Source organism: Schistocerca nitens, chromosome 6 (genome assembly GCF_023898315.1).
Source record: "Schistocerca nitens isolate TAMUIC-IGC-003100 chromosome 6, iqSchNite1.1, whole genome shotgun sequence".
Taxonomy (NCBI): domain Eukaryota; kingdom Metazoa; phylum Arthropoda; class Insecta; order Orthoptera; family Acrididae; genus Schistocerca; species Schistocerca nitens.
In genome coordinates, this window is record NC_064619.1 from 294279393 (window position 1) to 294294569 (window position 15177).

General features: G+C 43.5%; 1 protein-coding gene across 7 annotated transcripts in view; it reads right to left on the reverse strand.

The window, feature by feature from the left end:
• The window catches only part of LOC126263678 (hepatocyte nuclear factor 4-gamma-like), a 684513-nt gene that overhangs the window by 164050 nt on the left and 505286 nt on the right, over nt 1-15177 (reverse strand). The gene's annotated exons all lie outside the window — the stretch shown is intronic.

Genomic DNA, 15177 nt, shown 5'->3' on the forward strand with positions numbered 1-15177 from the left:
AACTTGGCCGGGTAAAAAAGCTTGGCAGTGTGCGAGGAAGCGGTCGCGTAACGCGCCGACGAGCGGTTGGCAGGTCGGCGCGGTCCGGCTGAAGGACGGGGCCGCCTCCGCGGGCGTGCGGTGTCGCAACGGCGACAGACGCGGCCGGCGCTTGGCACCGACGCACCGGCGCAAGTATGCGAGCGGGGCGGAGCGGAGGCGGCCACGCGACGCACTACCGCCGAGTCCGCTGCTGCGGAGGCACTGCCGCCGACGTGCGTACGCGGCTGAGCTGTCGCTACTGCCGTCGCCCAGCTGCGCCGCCTGGCGGCCGGCCAATCGCGGGGGGAGAAAGCCGCTCCACCGCTACCGGAACTGCCGCACTCGGCGGCGTGCTTCGGAGTCGCCGTGTCGAGTTCTCACTCGCGTACTTCCACTTGCTTCGAATCGTTTCCACACACACAGTGAGGTGCCAATCACGGGATAGTGATGTGCACATTTCCGGATGGCGGTGGTATGGCGTACACAAGGTATAAATTTGTAGTGCATTGGTGGAGCTGTCATTTGTACTCAGGTGATTCATGTAAAAAGGTTTCCGACGTGATTATGGCCGCACGACGGGATTAACACATTCTGAACGTGGAACTGAGTCGGAGCTAGACGTACGGGACATTCAGTTTCGAAAATCGGTAGGGAATTCAATATACCCAGACCCACAGTGTCAAGAGTGTGTCGAGAATACCAAATTCCAGGCATTAACCTCTCGCCACAGACAACGCAGTGGGCAACGGCCTTCACCTAACAACCGAGACCAGCGGAGTTTGCGTAGAGGTATCAGTGCTAACAGACTCGCATCACTGCGTGAAATAATCGCAGAAATCAATGTGGGACGTAAGACGGAAGTATCAGTTAGGACAGTACGGCGTAATTTAGCGTTAATGAGCTATGGCAGCTGACGACAACGCGAGTGTCTTTGCTAACAGCACAGCATCATCTACAGCACCTCTTCTGGATTCGTGACCATATCGGATGGACCCTAGAAGACTGGAAAATTGTTGCCTGGTCACACGAGTCCCGATTTCAGCTGGTAACAGCTGATGGTAGGGCTCGAGTGTGGCGAAGACCCCGCAAAGTCACGGATCCACGTTGCCAACAAAGCACTGTGCAAGCTGGTTGTGACTCCACAATGGTGTGGGCAGTGTTTACATGGTATGGCTAGGTCTTCTCGTCCGACTAAACTGGTCACTGAATGGAAATAGCTATTTTTGGCTACCTCGAGACTATTTGCAACCATTCGTGGTCTTCGTGTGCTCAAATAACAACGGAATCTTTATGGAGCACAATGCACATGTCACCGGACCACAACTGGTCGCGATTGGTTCGAAGAACATTCTGGACAGTTCGCGCGAATGTTTTGGCCATCCAGATCGCCAGACATGAATCCCATCGAAGATTTATGCGACATAATGAAGAGGTCCACAATTCAATATTTCTGCAAGGGACTTCCACAGACGCCACGGCGACTTGCTCCACTACGCTGGGTAAAAGTAGGTCCGGCTCGATACTAGGAGGTATCCCATGATTTTTGTGTCACGTCACGACAGTGTAAATACTCTACAGACCACTGTCATGTAGGCTAGCTGAGTACTAGATGTCGCGAGAATATCTGCACCACAACAGGGCGGAAATGGTTTTCTCGGAAGTTATTAATGCCGAAGTTTCCAGGATACACAACGGCATCTAACAATTTATTGCAGAATACATTACGAATAACACTCATTAAACGTCCGAAAATGTTCAGAAATATAATTTTTCTATGGAAGTAAACAATGAAATTAAGGAATGATTTTTTAATGAGGATCTCTACCCAAAGCTTTCTAAACAGCACAAATTAAGTTTACAAATCACAAAGTACAACTTCTGCGACCCACTTGCACATAAACACGCAACAAAATTGAAAGGTCATTTAGATTTCGCATGCGAACTGCACGCCCTAATGCAGCGGTTAGTGACACTTAGCTAAGGAAGTCGAGAGGGTTGCTATCTGGCTGGTGCCTAGACACCAATGATTATATGTTTCTGTACTGGGAGATTTTTAATGAGCCCATCAAAAGTGTGCAAGTGACACAGAGGGAGTTGCCGAACTAGGATGTTATAGACGGGCACTTTGCCATTTCATTCACGTGCGTGTCAATGTCGCAGCCCTCGCCCCTCTCCTGCACCTGCCACATGGGAACAGGGGTGGTGGGGAGGGGGGGGGGGCAAAAAAGGAGGGATGAAGAAGAGATATAAACACCCTTTCTGCTTCGGATCACGTTCAAATTTCGTCGTAAAGTTTTGAACGGTCCCTAGTAGTTACACGCTGTATACCAGAGAAAAATTGTAGTCGCGCTACACTCCAAAAGGAGCGAGATCATATTCAATGTATTTGCAGTCACATGACGTCCTTAGAGAAGGGTTGAATCGTCCGGTGGTGTCTGAGCTATGTCACACACTGTCTAGAATGCCGTCCTGTTGCATATTGTACAGGAAACTGTCGTTTTCGATCGCTAAATGTATGGAAACAAATGCCCGAAGAAATAAGAAGCGTCATTCAATCCATTTATACGTCTTCTGAGGCTTTTTCGTGTCTATTCTATGCAGTGGTGTGTCCGGACGTTTTCCTTGGCGACCCGTAAGGAAACCGCGGAATTTCAATGCTCAGTGCCTTGGTTCTGACCTCCATCGCCGAGGCTCAAGAGAAGGATTGAGATGTGGGTAATGGGACGTGAGACTACCTTACCAGGACGTGTCACGTCCACGGAGACGGTAGGCTGAATTGTTGTGAAACATGGCGCCAGTGAAACATCGTTATTCCATCTTACACTTCTCATAAACTACTGAGCTCCGGCTTTTTTTCCGCTCGTGTTGACAGCCTGCCATCTGAATCGTCGCCGAGCCCGACGTTGAAATGACAGGGCGCCACGCTATTGCACCATTACGGAAGAAGGTTGTAGGTTCCCTAGAGCGAAAATTAGAATATGTGCATCGCAATGGGAGAAAATGACGGTTTCCAAAACGTGACATACAATTTTGTTGTGCTGTGTATTCGTAAACATAGAATATATCACGACACACACTGTGATAGAATGAATGAAAGATAATGCGAAAAATATAGGGACAGTAAAATATTAGATTTCCGAATTTCAAATCGCGCACGATCGCACACACGATATCACACAAAGGAAAATCTGGAATTCATGTTATACAATATACAAGTATATTAATACGTATCTCTGGTGTTTCAGAAGATGACTGCTCAAAAATAATGGAACATAGATGTATGATACTAATCATTGGATAGATCATCTCTCCAAATTTTTAACTCAAATTACAGGTGGGCAGCGACTGTGATGCGGAAAACGCCGGTACATGCATGCTATTCACTGAAGTCGCTCCTGTGGAGTCTGCGAAGGTGCAACGGCACCAATCTGCTGTGGTAATCTGTTCGTCGAGTTGTCCATCTGCAGGCGATAACTAATTCGAGGTGACAGTACGGAACGCATAATTTATCTACGAGGGTTGTCCAGAAAGTAAGATCCGATCGGCTGCGAAATGGAAACCGCAGTGAAAATCAGAAATGTTTTATTTGTAACATTTTGCTTCCACTAAGACAGTTGTAGCGTTGTAGCAACTTTCCAGTACCCTCATCACATAAGGCAGCCGCCTGTGTTCTCCGCCAGTTCTCTACACTGGTCTGCAGCTCATTGTCTGTGCCAAAATGTTGTCTTCACAGCCCGCGGGTCACGTGAGCAGAGATGAATATCAGAAGGAGGCATGTCTGCGATGTACGGAGGTGATCGAACACTTCCGATCGAAAACGTAGCAGGAACGTCTTCATTATCCCTCCAGCGTGCGCCCGAGAATTCTCATGAAGAAGGAAATGCATTACAATTACGTTACGTGGGATTGCATGAAATCAGGCGAAATCTCTGGACTTGGCGGGAGACACCATTTTACGACATCTTTACGTGCTCACTCTGCGCTCAGAACAGCGAAGTGCAATGTGACGCGATTGACAGGCATACTAGAGCTGCTGTGTAAAGCTTCATCGCATTTTCATTGTGATTTCCATTTCGCGACCGATCGAAACTTATTTTCTCGGCACCCCTCGTGCACGTCCCGTCACACATTCGCCACCGCCGCCCCCCCCCCCCCTCCCCGGTCCGCCTTCTCCCTCACAATGTTGCGCTCTGCAACTACACCACAGCGTGTAACAATTGGAGAGGCCCTATCCACTGATGCGCTTCATTTTTTCTGAATGTCTTTACGTTTTCGCGTGGTCGTGTTCTGAAACCCAGAGATACATACTTCATGTTTCTCGATGGCCTGGTGCAAGACTTTCGACTGAACGACAGTTCGGCCACTTGCGTGTCACTAATCTTCAGATGTGACTGAAGACAGAAAGAAAATTTCTGTCGTCCGACCGGGATTATAACTCTCAACCCCTCTGTTTCCAGGCACGAGCTTTACCACAAAAGCAGCAGGCCCGATAGGTACTTGTGAATAACTGTGAGTGTAAATAAACGGGCGGAATGCTTGGATTGTTTACTTGGCTGCATTTGTGACATTGTGATAGCAATGTGGTTGACTAGCTGAAAAAACCGTTATATTCTCGGAGACAGTCCATTATATTCCGTTATAAATCATTCAAAAGCCTACTTGTTGCGCTGGACATCGTTTTCGTGCTCAAACACAGTTTGACAGATCTTAATTGATTACAGAAAAGACGGCTGCCTGATCACTTACTGCTGGCACGTTGCTATCCATATCCTCAGAGGACGGATCCCTCTGAGTCCTCCTTTCTGGGTCTTGCAGTTTTCATAAAGCGTTAGAATATTTTGAATGTGGGTGGCTGGTGAATGTCATTCTTCGGAGACACACGAAAAGATCACCTCGATCGAAGGTTGAACGAACAAAGATGACTACTGTAAAAGATGAGCGGAGTAGAAGTGCTTCCATTCTTTTGTTCTCTGTGGCTTCCTTATATTCTGCTAAATACGAGCTAGTGCTATGTCTCTTTGGAGCCTTCCCTTCTTCTAATACACAACAGCTGTAATATAAAACGGTACTGCGTCAGATATAAGACAGTAAACGAAACCGACATAGGTTATGTGAACAGCTAGTTTCCACCTTTATCTAACATAAGAAAACAAAACTAAAATGAGGAACTATAGAAATAAGTTTGTTAGCAGGACGAATTCTTGGTCCTACTTTAAAAAAAAAAATTGCAATAGTCATATCAGAAGTGTACCCTTGGTGGCAGCAAGACAATGCTTATTTTCCCCTAGGCAGTAAGTCAGTGTTGAAGAGTGGACGCTAAACGGTAAGTCTATATGACAAGCGTAGTCCACTTCGTGGTGCTGTTACGACCATGAATAAAACACCAGGTCGCAATGTTTAGGTGTGTCTATGGGAAGACTGTTCGACGCAGAGAAAAAACGATAAACGCACTGATGTGTGTTCATTTTAAGGTACCACGTATGAAAATATCTGAACTTGTACCCAAGTACACCCTGTATACTACTGACCAGTAGAATTGGAAAGCTATGAAAGTGACATGCAACAATCATCAAATTGGCAGAAAGTTTCTTACATGCATGGATATGCAAATGATTGGCACAAAGCAATTAGTAGATGAGAGTAACGGCACCAATATTCTTGATGTGAGTAAATATTACACAGTGGGATCTCATTCAAAAATCGCATCTGAATGTAGGTTTCTTAGTGAGAAGATCCTGTTATGCTTCGTATAAGAAGGAAAAACGTCTACTAACATGTGTCGGAATTTAACAGCAGTAGAACCGTGACCTACAGAGGTTGTGGTTTATCGTTCCACGCAATTGCTGTTGGCTACGGTCGGGATTACACAGCTTCAAAGCGAATAAGAAATGTATGGATCCAAGATATCTGTAGTAAACGGCGTCCAAGAACTCAACGGCCCTACAAGACTAGCGCTTGAGCCGAGATACGTTTTATTTCTTAAAATTGAAATGTATAAGTTTTTGGTCATTTTAACGTGCTGACGTATCTTGTTTGTTAGTTGTATCGTACAATGAAGGGACGGAGAGCGCCTCTGGAGATGACCGTCGCAGCTCTGGACGAAACGTTAGGAACGAGAAGTTTCATGGACCGATATCATACAACCCGAAAGATTCAACAGCAACTGTTGGTGCCATCATTGCAATTTTCGTAAGTGACGCACGAAAATTTGGAATTATTTTGCGAGATGAGTTAGGAATGTTTTTTTTTTTTTTTTTTTTCAAACAGCAGTTTTATTGTCACGACAGGGTGGCCAGAGGCAACGCCTAGAACAGTCACAACCAGTTTTCCGACAAATTTTAATTAGAGTAGCGCTGTGTGTGTATTTTATAGTGCCTGTAAAGTTCAACGGAATATTTCTTCGCACATGCATTCATTTTTGCAGACACTGCCCTACTGGATTTCATGCCAAATGAAGGCAGAATGACTAGCAAATCAATGTCTCTCCCTGTGCGGTTCTCTACGATTTGACTGGAACACTACGGGACGTGGACATTTAGGACATACGGACGTCTGGGTCGGTCCTGGAGGCGTGCTCGGATGGCCGAGGTGGTTAAGGCGACCGCTTGCGTGAAGCGGGAAATCCGGGCCCCCAGTCCCAGTCCGATACAATGTCTAGTAAATCGTATAGCCGTTGTATAATCGTACTCGCAATTTGTGAATGTATTTCATAGTCATAATTAAGTTCTAGCAGTTGGTTGTTTCACAAACAGAAATTATTTACAGAATGAGATTTTCACTCTGCAGCGGAGTGTGCGCTGATATGAAACTTCCTGGCATATTAAAACTGTGTGCCCGACCGAAACACTCCGCTGCAGAGTGAAAACCTCATTCTGGAAACATCCCCCAGGCTGTGGCTAAGCCATGTCTCCACAGTATCCTTTCTTTCAGGAGTGCTAGTTCTGCAAGGTTCGCAGGAGAGCTTCTGTAAAGTTTGGAAGATAGGAGACGAGATACTGGCAGAAGTAAAGCTGTGAAGTAGGCCCGTGGTCTCGTGGTTAGTGTGAGCAGCTACGGAGCGAGACGTCCTTGGTTCAAGTCTTCCCTCGAGTGAAAAATTTAGCCGGCACGGTAGCTCAGCGTGTTCGGTCAGGGAGCCGGTTGGCCTCTGTAATAAAAAACTGAGTGGAGGATGAACCACCGCACTCGAACAGGATGTCTTGCGACGTCCGCAACGACCAAACACAACGATCAATAATGATGAAAATGCAAAAAAAAAAAAAAAAAAAAAAAAAAAAAAAAAAAAAAAAAGAAAAAGATGGTAGAGCACTTCCCCGCGAAAGGCAAAGGCCCGAGTTCGAGTCTCGGTCGGGTACACAGTTTGAATCTGCCAGGAAGTTTCAGAAATTATTTTTATCAAAGATGTTTTTACTGACCTAGAACATTAGCTAACTTCCCTTTGCTATGGAAGTTAATATTTGTACATTAATTTCGACACTTATTCACTATATTGCTTCATAAGAGAAGTATGTTTTTTTGTGTTCTTGAGGCACGCTGATTTCTAAAAATTACACTTCAGGAATCAGAGAATAAGATATCACGCAACCAAGATTAGAATCACAATATGCCGTAAGTTTAATACGAATCGATAGGAGGCCGAGTTTGCGAAGGTAACAACTATTTTGCTAGTCTAAGTTACACGCCACAGTAACCAGTAACTTCGTATACCGTTGTATGAACAGATTTCAGGAACGACCTCAGGGAAGTAGTTATCGTTATGAGGCAATGGTGAGATATCAGTGCTTCTATTAACCGTGAAACTACTGCCGGTGCACTAACATGTAGCCGCGGCTGTGGTGTCAATGTTATTTCCAAATGACGCCAGCTAGAGCTGATCAGAAAGACAGAGAAAGTTGAACCAAACGCGTATGCTTTTTGACCTCAAATTGTAGCAAAAGCTGGTTTTCCTACGACAGGTGGCTTAGAGCCCTAGGCGGAGACTTGGAGTTTCCCGGAAGCGAGCATCGCTAACTTGCTCGCTCTTAGGGAGCCACGGAAGCGCTTCTGCGGTCAGTGTCGTTGATGAACGCGCGGAGTGAGAGTAGAGGGGAAGGGTGCGGGAAGAGCGGCCATCGGCGGAGACGGGAAACGAGGTCAAGGACGTCTCCGGGAGAAAATAGAAGCCGGCCGGGCCGCGGGTGGCGGGTGCGGGCTGCCTGCCCTTCAATTGGCGCCCACAGCCTTGTCTAATAGGCGGCTGCCTCTCGCGTCTTGGTGCTTTACCGCCACTGGAGCCGGCGAGAGAGCAATAGAGCTCTAACAGACCTAACCTGACAGGGTATTAAAAACGGACACATCAAATAAAAGCGTGTCACAATACCATTCACTTCCCAACAGCAATTAACTACCGAGACGCTTGTGGAAGGTACGCAGCTACGAGTAAAAATAGTTCCTTTAAAGACAGTGGACAAGATACTGCAACGGAGGAAAAATGGAACATTGAAGTTTAACGTCCTTCGACTGAGCGATCATTAGAGATGGAGCACTAACCCGGACAGGGAATACAATCGTTAGTGGCTTTATCAAAGGGATCATCCCAGCATTCGACATGATAAATCTTGTGAAGCCACTGGAGACCTAAATGTGTGTAATGTTTTTGTTTACACGAGGATTCACGGCCTCGGTATACTTTCCAGACGAAAACATTGTCTGCTATGGGCAGTTCATTTTCAGATTTATTATTAATTTTTTAAATTTAGAAAATTTGTACAGCCCATATCGGACAACGTTTTCATTTCAAATATGCCGAGCTGTTGTCCTACCAAAATTTCAAAATCGTACTGTCCATAACAGACAAAGTTTTCATTTTTAAAACTGTGGCTGTGGACCCACTTGCAAAACAAAAAATGTTAGACGGTTATATGGAGATTTGAAAGAAACTCATCCTACAGACGAGTCCCGTGCACCAACTACTACACCACTTCGATCGTTAGGACTGGGCTGCAACAATGTTTGGGCTTGGGCCTGATAGTTTACCTGTTTAAACACTTGGTACATATTCCGGATGAACGAGATTCAACAACAGATAACTTAGCAGTGGTCGCCAACGAGATCTTTTCCCTATACCAGCTACGCATGTATCAGAGTGTCACATTTCAAAGCTACCATAAAACACAGGGCAATGAAATTTGTAATCCTTTCGCTATAGACAATTAGCGAAGTTAAATAGAAATTATTAATTTCTGTTAGAAAAACTCATGGAGTTATTTGTTGTATTATTTAACAATTTAGTGTTAAAACATTGCACGTTTATTTTCAGACATCCTGTAATAAATACTCTTATTCTTCTAACATTGCAAATCATTATTCGCAATAACTGTCATTATTCGCTATAGCTGCCCAACTCGGATGTGAGCCGGTTCGAATCTACCTTCTACTAGTAGTCTCCAAATGGAGGGTACGCTAAAACAACATTTTTCTGCTCCTTCGTTTTCAAATACTATTTCCTTTGGGCTTACACTTCTTTCATTCTTCGAGAATGATGTTTCTTCTCTTCTTGTGCTCATTTTTATTTATTTTTCTGTCCTGAAAGACTGCCTGTTCTATTGCTTCTTTCAAAAGCGTTCTGTTTTTATTGTGTACAAGTCGACTCCCACGTTTTAGATTTTTTCGCTGTTTCTCTCAGCCATGTGATTTTCGATTTGTGTCTGTTTAGTAAGTCAAATAGTTGTTCAGTTGTTCTGTTTTTATTCATCCTGCAAATATGTCCATATAATTTTAATCTCCTTTTTCTCATTACATCCGTTATATTTTCAACTTTTGAGGTGCAGTTATGTATTAGATCTTAATCTGCATTTTCATTCACTGCTAGATTTGGGTACTAGTGTTTTTCATACTACTACTCTTTCAACTTATTATCTGCTTTCCTAATTCTTGATTCGTAGTCGGTTTACGAGTTCCTGCTGATTATAGTACTTCTAGCTAGACCACTGTTTTACAGTGTTTGTTTTGTGTTTCTGGATACAGATTTTTTACTACACGTTTCTAGTTAGTTGAAACGCCGTCTCCATTTTCTGTATTGTAATCTATGCTGCTTTCTTTCCGTTCATTTCATTTAATATCCATTCTCCTACATATTTAAAACAATCTAATCTAGATATTGTTTTATTTATTTTAAGCTTTTGAAGTGCATTATTGGTGTCTGTCATGGATCTTGTTATCTTATTATAGCCAGTTACAAAACAGGAATACGGAAACACAATACGGCAAAGACAACCAATCCTGGAGTTTGGAAGGTGAAAGTTAAATACGTTTTGAGAAAATACTACATGAAATTTACATAAACACATGTGAAACAACTGAAGCTCGCACTACTAAAATCGAACTTCGTATTGAACAGTCGTCCGATCAGGATTTTCGTCTTTTATTATTGTACTCAGCTTCATTATCTGCCTGGCTTTCGTACATATACTTGTAAACGAGATTTAATCTCTTTCTCTGTTGAGAAGTCTTAGGCCACTGCCGGCCGTGGTGGCCGAACGGTTCTTGGCGCTTCAGTCCGGAACCGCGCGACTTCTATGGTCGCAGGTTCGAATCCTGCCTCGGGCATGGATGTGTGTGATGTCCTTAGGTTGGTTAGGTTGAAGTAGTTCTAAGTTCTAGGGGACTGATGATCTCAGATGTTAAGTCCCATAGTGCTCAGAGCCATTTGAACCATTTTTCTTAGGCCACTTGTAGCCTTACGTTTACAGTTGATGCATTTATAATTTCACATATCTTACATTCACCCCTCTTAACTTTCTTCTTCTGTCCGAACCTCACTTGTTTTTGGCATTTCGCGCACACAGAAGCTTTACACAATGTCTAAAGACACACAAATCTGTAGCAAATAAACAAATTAAAAGTTAAAAGGGAGGCTTTCGATTCTTGCTTTGCTATGGATTGCAGTGACAGCGTAAGAAACCTTCGTAAAAGTTGCAGCTTCTAAAGGTGTTAAATTTTAAGTGCAGTAAAGTATAAAAGTTTCCAATATTGACAGTGTAAACGCAATAGTGAATGTAGTATTTGCTTACCAGGCCGACACAAAACATTTATTACAATTAATATGCATATCGAAATGAGATTAAATAAACGGCAAGTTATACAGAAACTCTCAGATATTTTAACTGGGGAGACCTCTTTCCCGTTTCTGGTTCGATGTGATTTTTCCTGAAAAGAACCAACCCTCCCCTGTACATCTGGATAGGAGATGAAAATTTAAAAATAGTAGTGTGTCATGAAACATCTACTTCTTTTTCAACCATTAAAAGCAAAGTTTGAAAGGATACCATGTTTTCCATAGTGTTTCCCTCGTTGTAGATGCGAATAAATGAAAGTGTTGGCTGGCTTTCCGCAAAGCTGTCTCAGATTACCACACGAAATATTCGTACATTCAGTGAACTGTATGGCAACTCCAACGGCGTCACAAACAATTTCGCAGCACATTCGATGAGAAGTCGTAAGAATATACAAACTACTATTGTTTAAATGCTCACAGAATTTTTCGCTCCGATCGGACGGCAATGCTGGTTCGTTCTCCGGAAGCAACAAACTTCTACGTTTTCCTGCTAGATGGAATCTGAAAGCAAATCCCGACGTCAAAACTTTAAACTTTCGATGAGACGGTAGCAAGCTAACGCATTTCACTGTTAGTGAACGTATAGCCTTATAAAATCATTAAATTGTTTGTATCAGCAACCTAATAAAATGTTACGGAATATCCACGTATATGCACGTTTAGTTCGTGATACGCAACATATTAGCATTTCGACAAGCCTCTCCCCGTTGTCAATGCCTATTGTCTGACCCTTAGGATGGAAACTGTAAGTTAGCAAGCGTGATTCCGTGTCGATCATCCAACTGTTCCACCCACACACACGTTCGCAGGCTGGTGGACGTGAATGCTACACAGAGCTGGCCTAATAGCTGCCAAGGTAAAACGCTGCTAGTTTCACGTCTGGCTGGTCGATGTATCGAATGGAGAGTGCAATATGGGCAGACACGTGGCACGCGTGGCCTCGCTTTTGTCGGGGGCGGAGATAAGGCACAAATACATCATTAGTTCGCTGACTCTGCTGAGGCTAGGTACTCTTCACAGCATGCAGTATGACTCGCGTTCCTGCAGAAAAAGTCTACAGTAGTCCTAACATCGAGAGCGCGACAGTTTTGGTGGTATATTTGCATGTAATTAATTATATGTGTATCGGTTATCAATGAGGTAGCGCAAACTTGTTGGTATTTGTCTCATAGGCCCATAGTATTTGTCTAGATGAAGAGAGATTAAAACATCTTTAGCGGGTCGAAAGGTATGTTAAGTAAGAGAAGCTATCTGATGAAAGACATCCGGACGCCTCTATGTAATGCTGTGCTGATTATTAGGCAACCACCGGAAAGTTCGGGTTTGGCGAACGCCTGGAGAACATTACCTGTCATGTGCAGCACCAGCAATAAAATACGGAGGAGGCGATGTTACGGGATAGGGGTGTTTCTTCGTGGTTGGGTCCCCTTATTGCGCTTAAGGAAACGCTAACTGTGGTAGTACAAATCCATTTTACAGTATTGTGTGCTGCGTCCACCAGAGGAACAATTCGGAGACGATTATTGCATCAGCGTGACTATGCACCCTGTCATAAAGGAACAACTGTGAGGCAATTGTTTGTGAACAATAATATACCCAGAATGTGTTCCGATCTGAACCCAATGCAACATCTTTTGGATGAGCTAGATCAGACAGTGTAGAATGAGTCGTACTCTCACATCGCAAAGTATATAATAACCCGAACATTTAATACCAGTCAGTTTTGGGTGTAAACATGCATTTAATTATCAGCATATAGATGATTAATGAAGTTACTAAGAGATGTTTAAGGAGAAAATATAAAAATGCAGTAAATGAAGCAGGCAAAAGGGAATACAAACGTCTCAAAAATGAGATCGACGGAAAGTGCAAAATGGCTAAGCAGGGATGGCTAGAGGACAAATGTAAGGATGTAGAGGCTTGTCTCGCTAGGGGTAAGATAGATACTGCCTACAGGAAAATTAAAGAGACCTTTGGAGAGAAGAGAACCACTTGTATGAATATCAAGAGCTCAGATGGCAACCCAGTTCTAAGCAAAGAAGGGAAGGCAGAAAGGTGGAAGGCGTATATAGAGGGTTTATACAAGGGCGATGTACTTGAGGACAGTATTATGGAAATGGAAGAGGATGTAGATGAAGATGAAATGGGAGATAAGATACTGCGTGAAGAGTTTGACAGAGCACTGAAAGACCTGAGTCGAAACAAGGCCTCGGGAGTAGACAACATTCCATTAGAACTACTGATGGCCTTGGGAGAGCCAGTCCTGCCAAAACTCTACCATCTGGTGAGCAAGATGTATGAGACAGGCGAAATACCCACAGACTTCAAGAAGAATATAATAATTCCAATACCAAAGAAAGCAGGTGTTGACAGATGTGAAAATTACCGAACTATCAGTTTAATAAGTCACAGCTGCAAAATACTAACGCGAATTCTTTACAGACGAATGGAAAAACTGGTAGAAGCGGACCTCGGGGAAGATCAGTTTGGATTCCGTAGAAATGTTGGAACACATGAGGCAATACTAACCTTACGACTTATCCTAGAAGAAAGATTAAGAAAAGGCAAACCTACGTTTCTAGCATTTGTAGACTTAGAGAAAGCTTTTGACAACGTTAACTGGAATACTCTCTTTCAAATTCTGAAGGTGGCAGGGGTAAAATACAGGGAGCGAAAGGCTATTTACAATTTGTACAGAAACCAGATGGCAGTTATAAGAGTCGAGGGGCATGAAAGGGAAGCAGTGGTTGGGAAAGGAGTGAGACAGGGTTGTAGCTTCTCCCCGATGTTATTCAATCTGTATATTGAGCAAGCGGTAAAGGAAACAAAAGAAAAGTTAGGAGTGGGTATTAAAATCCATAGAGAAGAAATAAAAACTTTGAGGTTCGCCGATGACATTGTAATTCTTTCAGAGACAGCAAAGGACTTGGAAGAGCAGTTGAATGGAATGGACAGTGTCTTGAAAGGAGGGTATAAGATGAACATCAACAAAAGCAAAATGAGGATAATGGAATGCAGTCGAATTAAGTCAGGTGATGCTGAGGGAATTAGATTAGGAAATGAGACACTTAAAGTAGTAAAGGAGTTTTGCTATTTAGGGAGTAAAATAACTGATGATGGTCGAAGTAGAGAGGATATAAAATGTAGACTGGCAATGGCAAGGAAATCGTTTCTGAAGAAGAGAAATTTGTTAACATCGAGTATAGATTTAAGTGTCAGGAAGTCGTTTCTGAAAGTATTTGTATGGAGTGTAGCCATGTATGGAAGTGAAACATGGACGATAACCAGTTTGGACAGGAAGAAAATAGAAGCTTTCGAAATGTGGTGCTACAGAAGAATGCTGAAGATAAGGTGGGTAGATCACGTAACTAATGAGGAGGTATTGAATAGGATTGGGGAGAAGAGAAGTTTGTGGCACAACTTGACTAGAAGAAGGGATCGGTTGGTAGGACATGTTTTGAGGCATCAAGGGATCACAAATTTAGCATTGGAGGGCAGCGTGGAGGGTAAAAATCGTAGAGGGAGACCAAGAGATCAATACAGTAAGCAGATTCAGAAGGATGTAGGTTGCAGTAGGTACTGGGAGATGAAGAAGCTTGCACAGGATAGAGTAGCATGGAGAGCTGCATCAAACCAGTCTCAGGACTGAAGACCACAACAACAACAACAACAACAACAACGAGATGTTTATATATTTATTTCACGACACCAGCTCAATAGTGACATGAAGTCAAAACGTTAGGTGCATCACCCTGTACACGGAGGAGCGACGTGTTCTTAGAGATTCTGCGAAGTGGTAGTGACTAAACTGCGAAAGCCGCTGTGAATCTAATATACCAGTTTCTGTACAGGATTTTTCAGTTGAATTTCGAAAGCATATTTATGTCTGGCCGTTTAATACGTGTGAACTCAGCTCTCCTAATACTGCTGAGTATCTGGAGGTTCGAACGGCATTCAACGTACAGAAAAGCCCAGCATTTAGCTGTACCTTTGGTTCCGAGAATTATTACGTTTGAGTTATGCTGTTCTTTTCTAGAGCTTTAAAAAGAGAATTTTTGTGG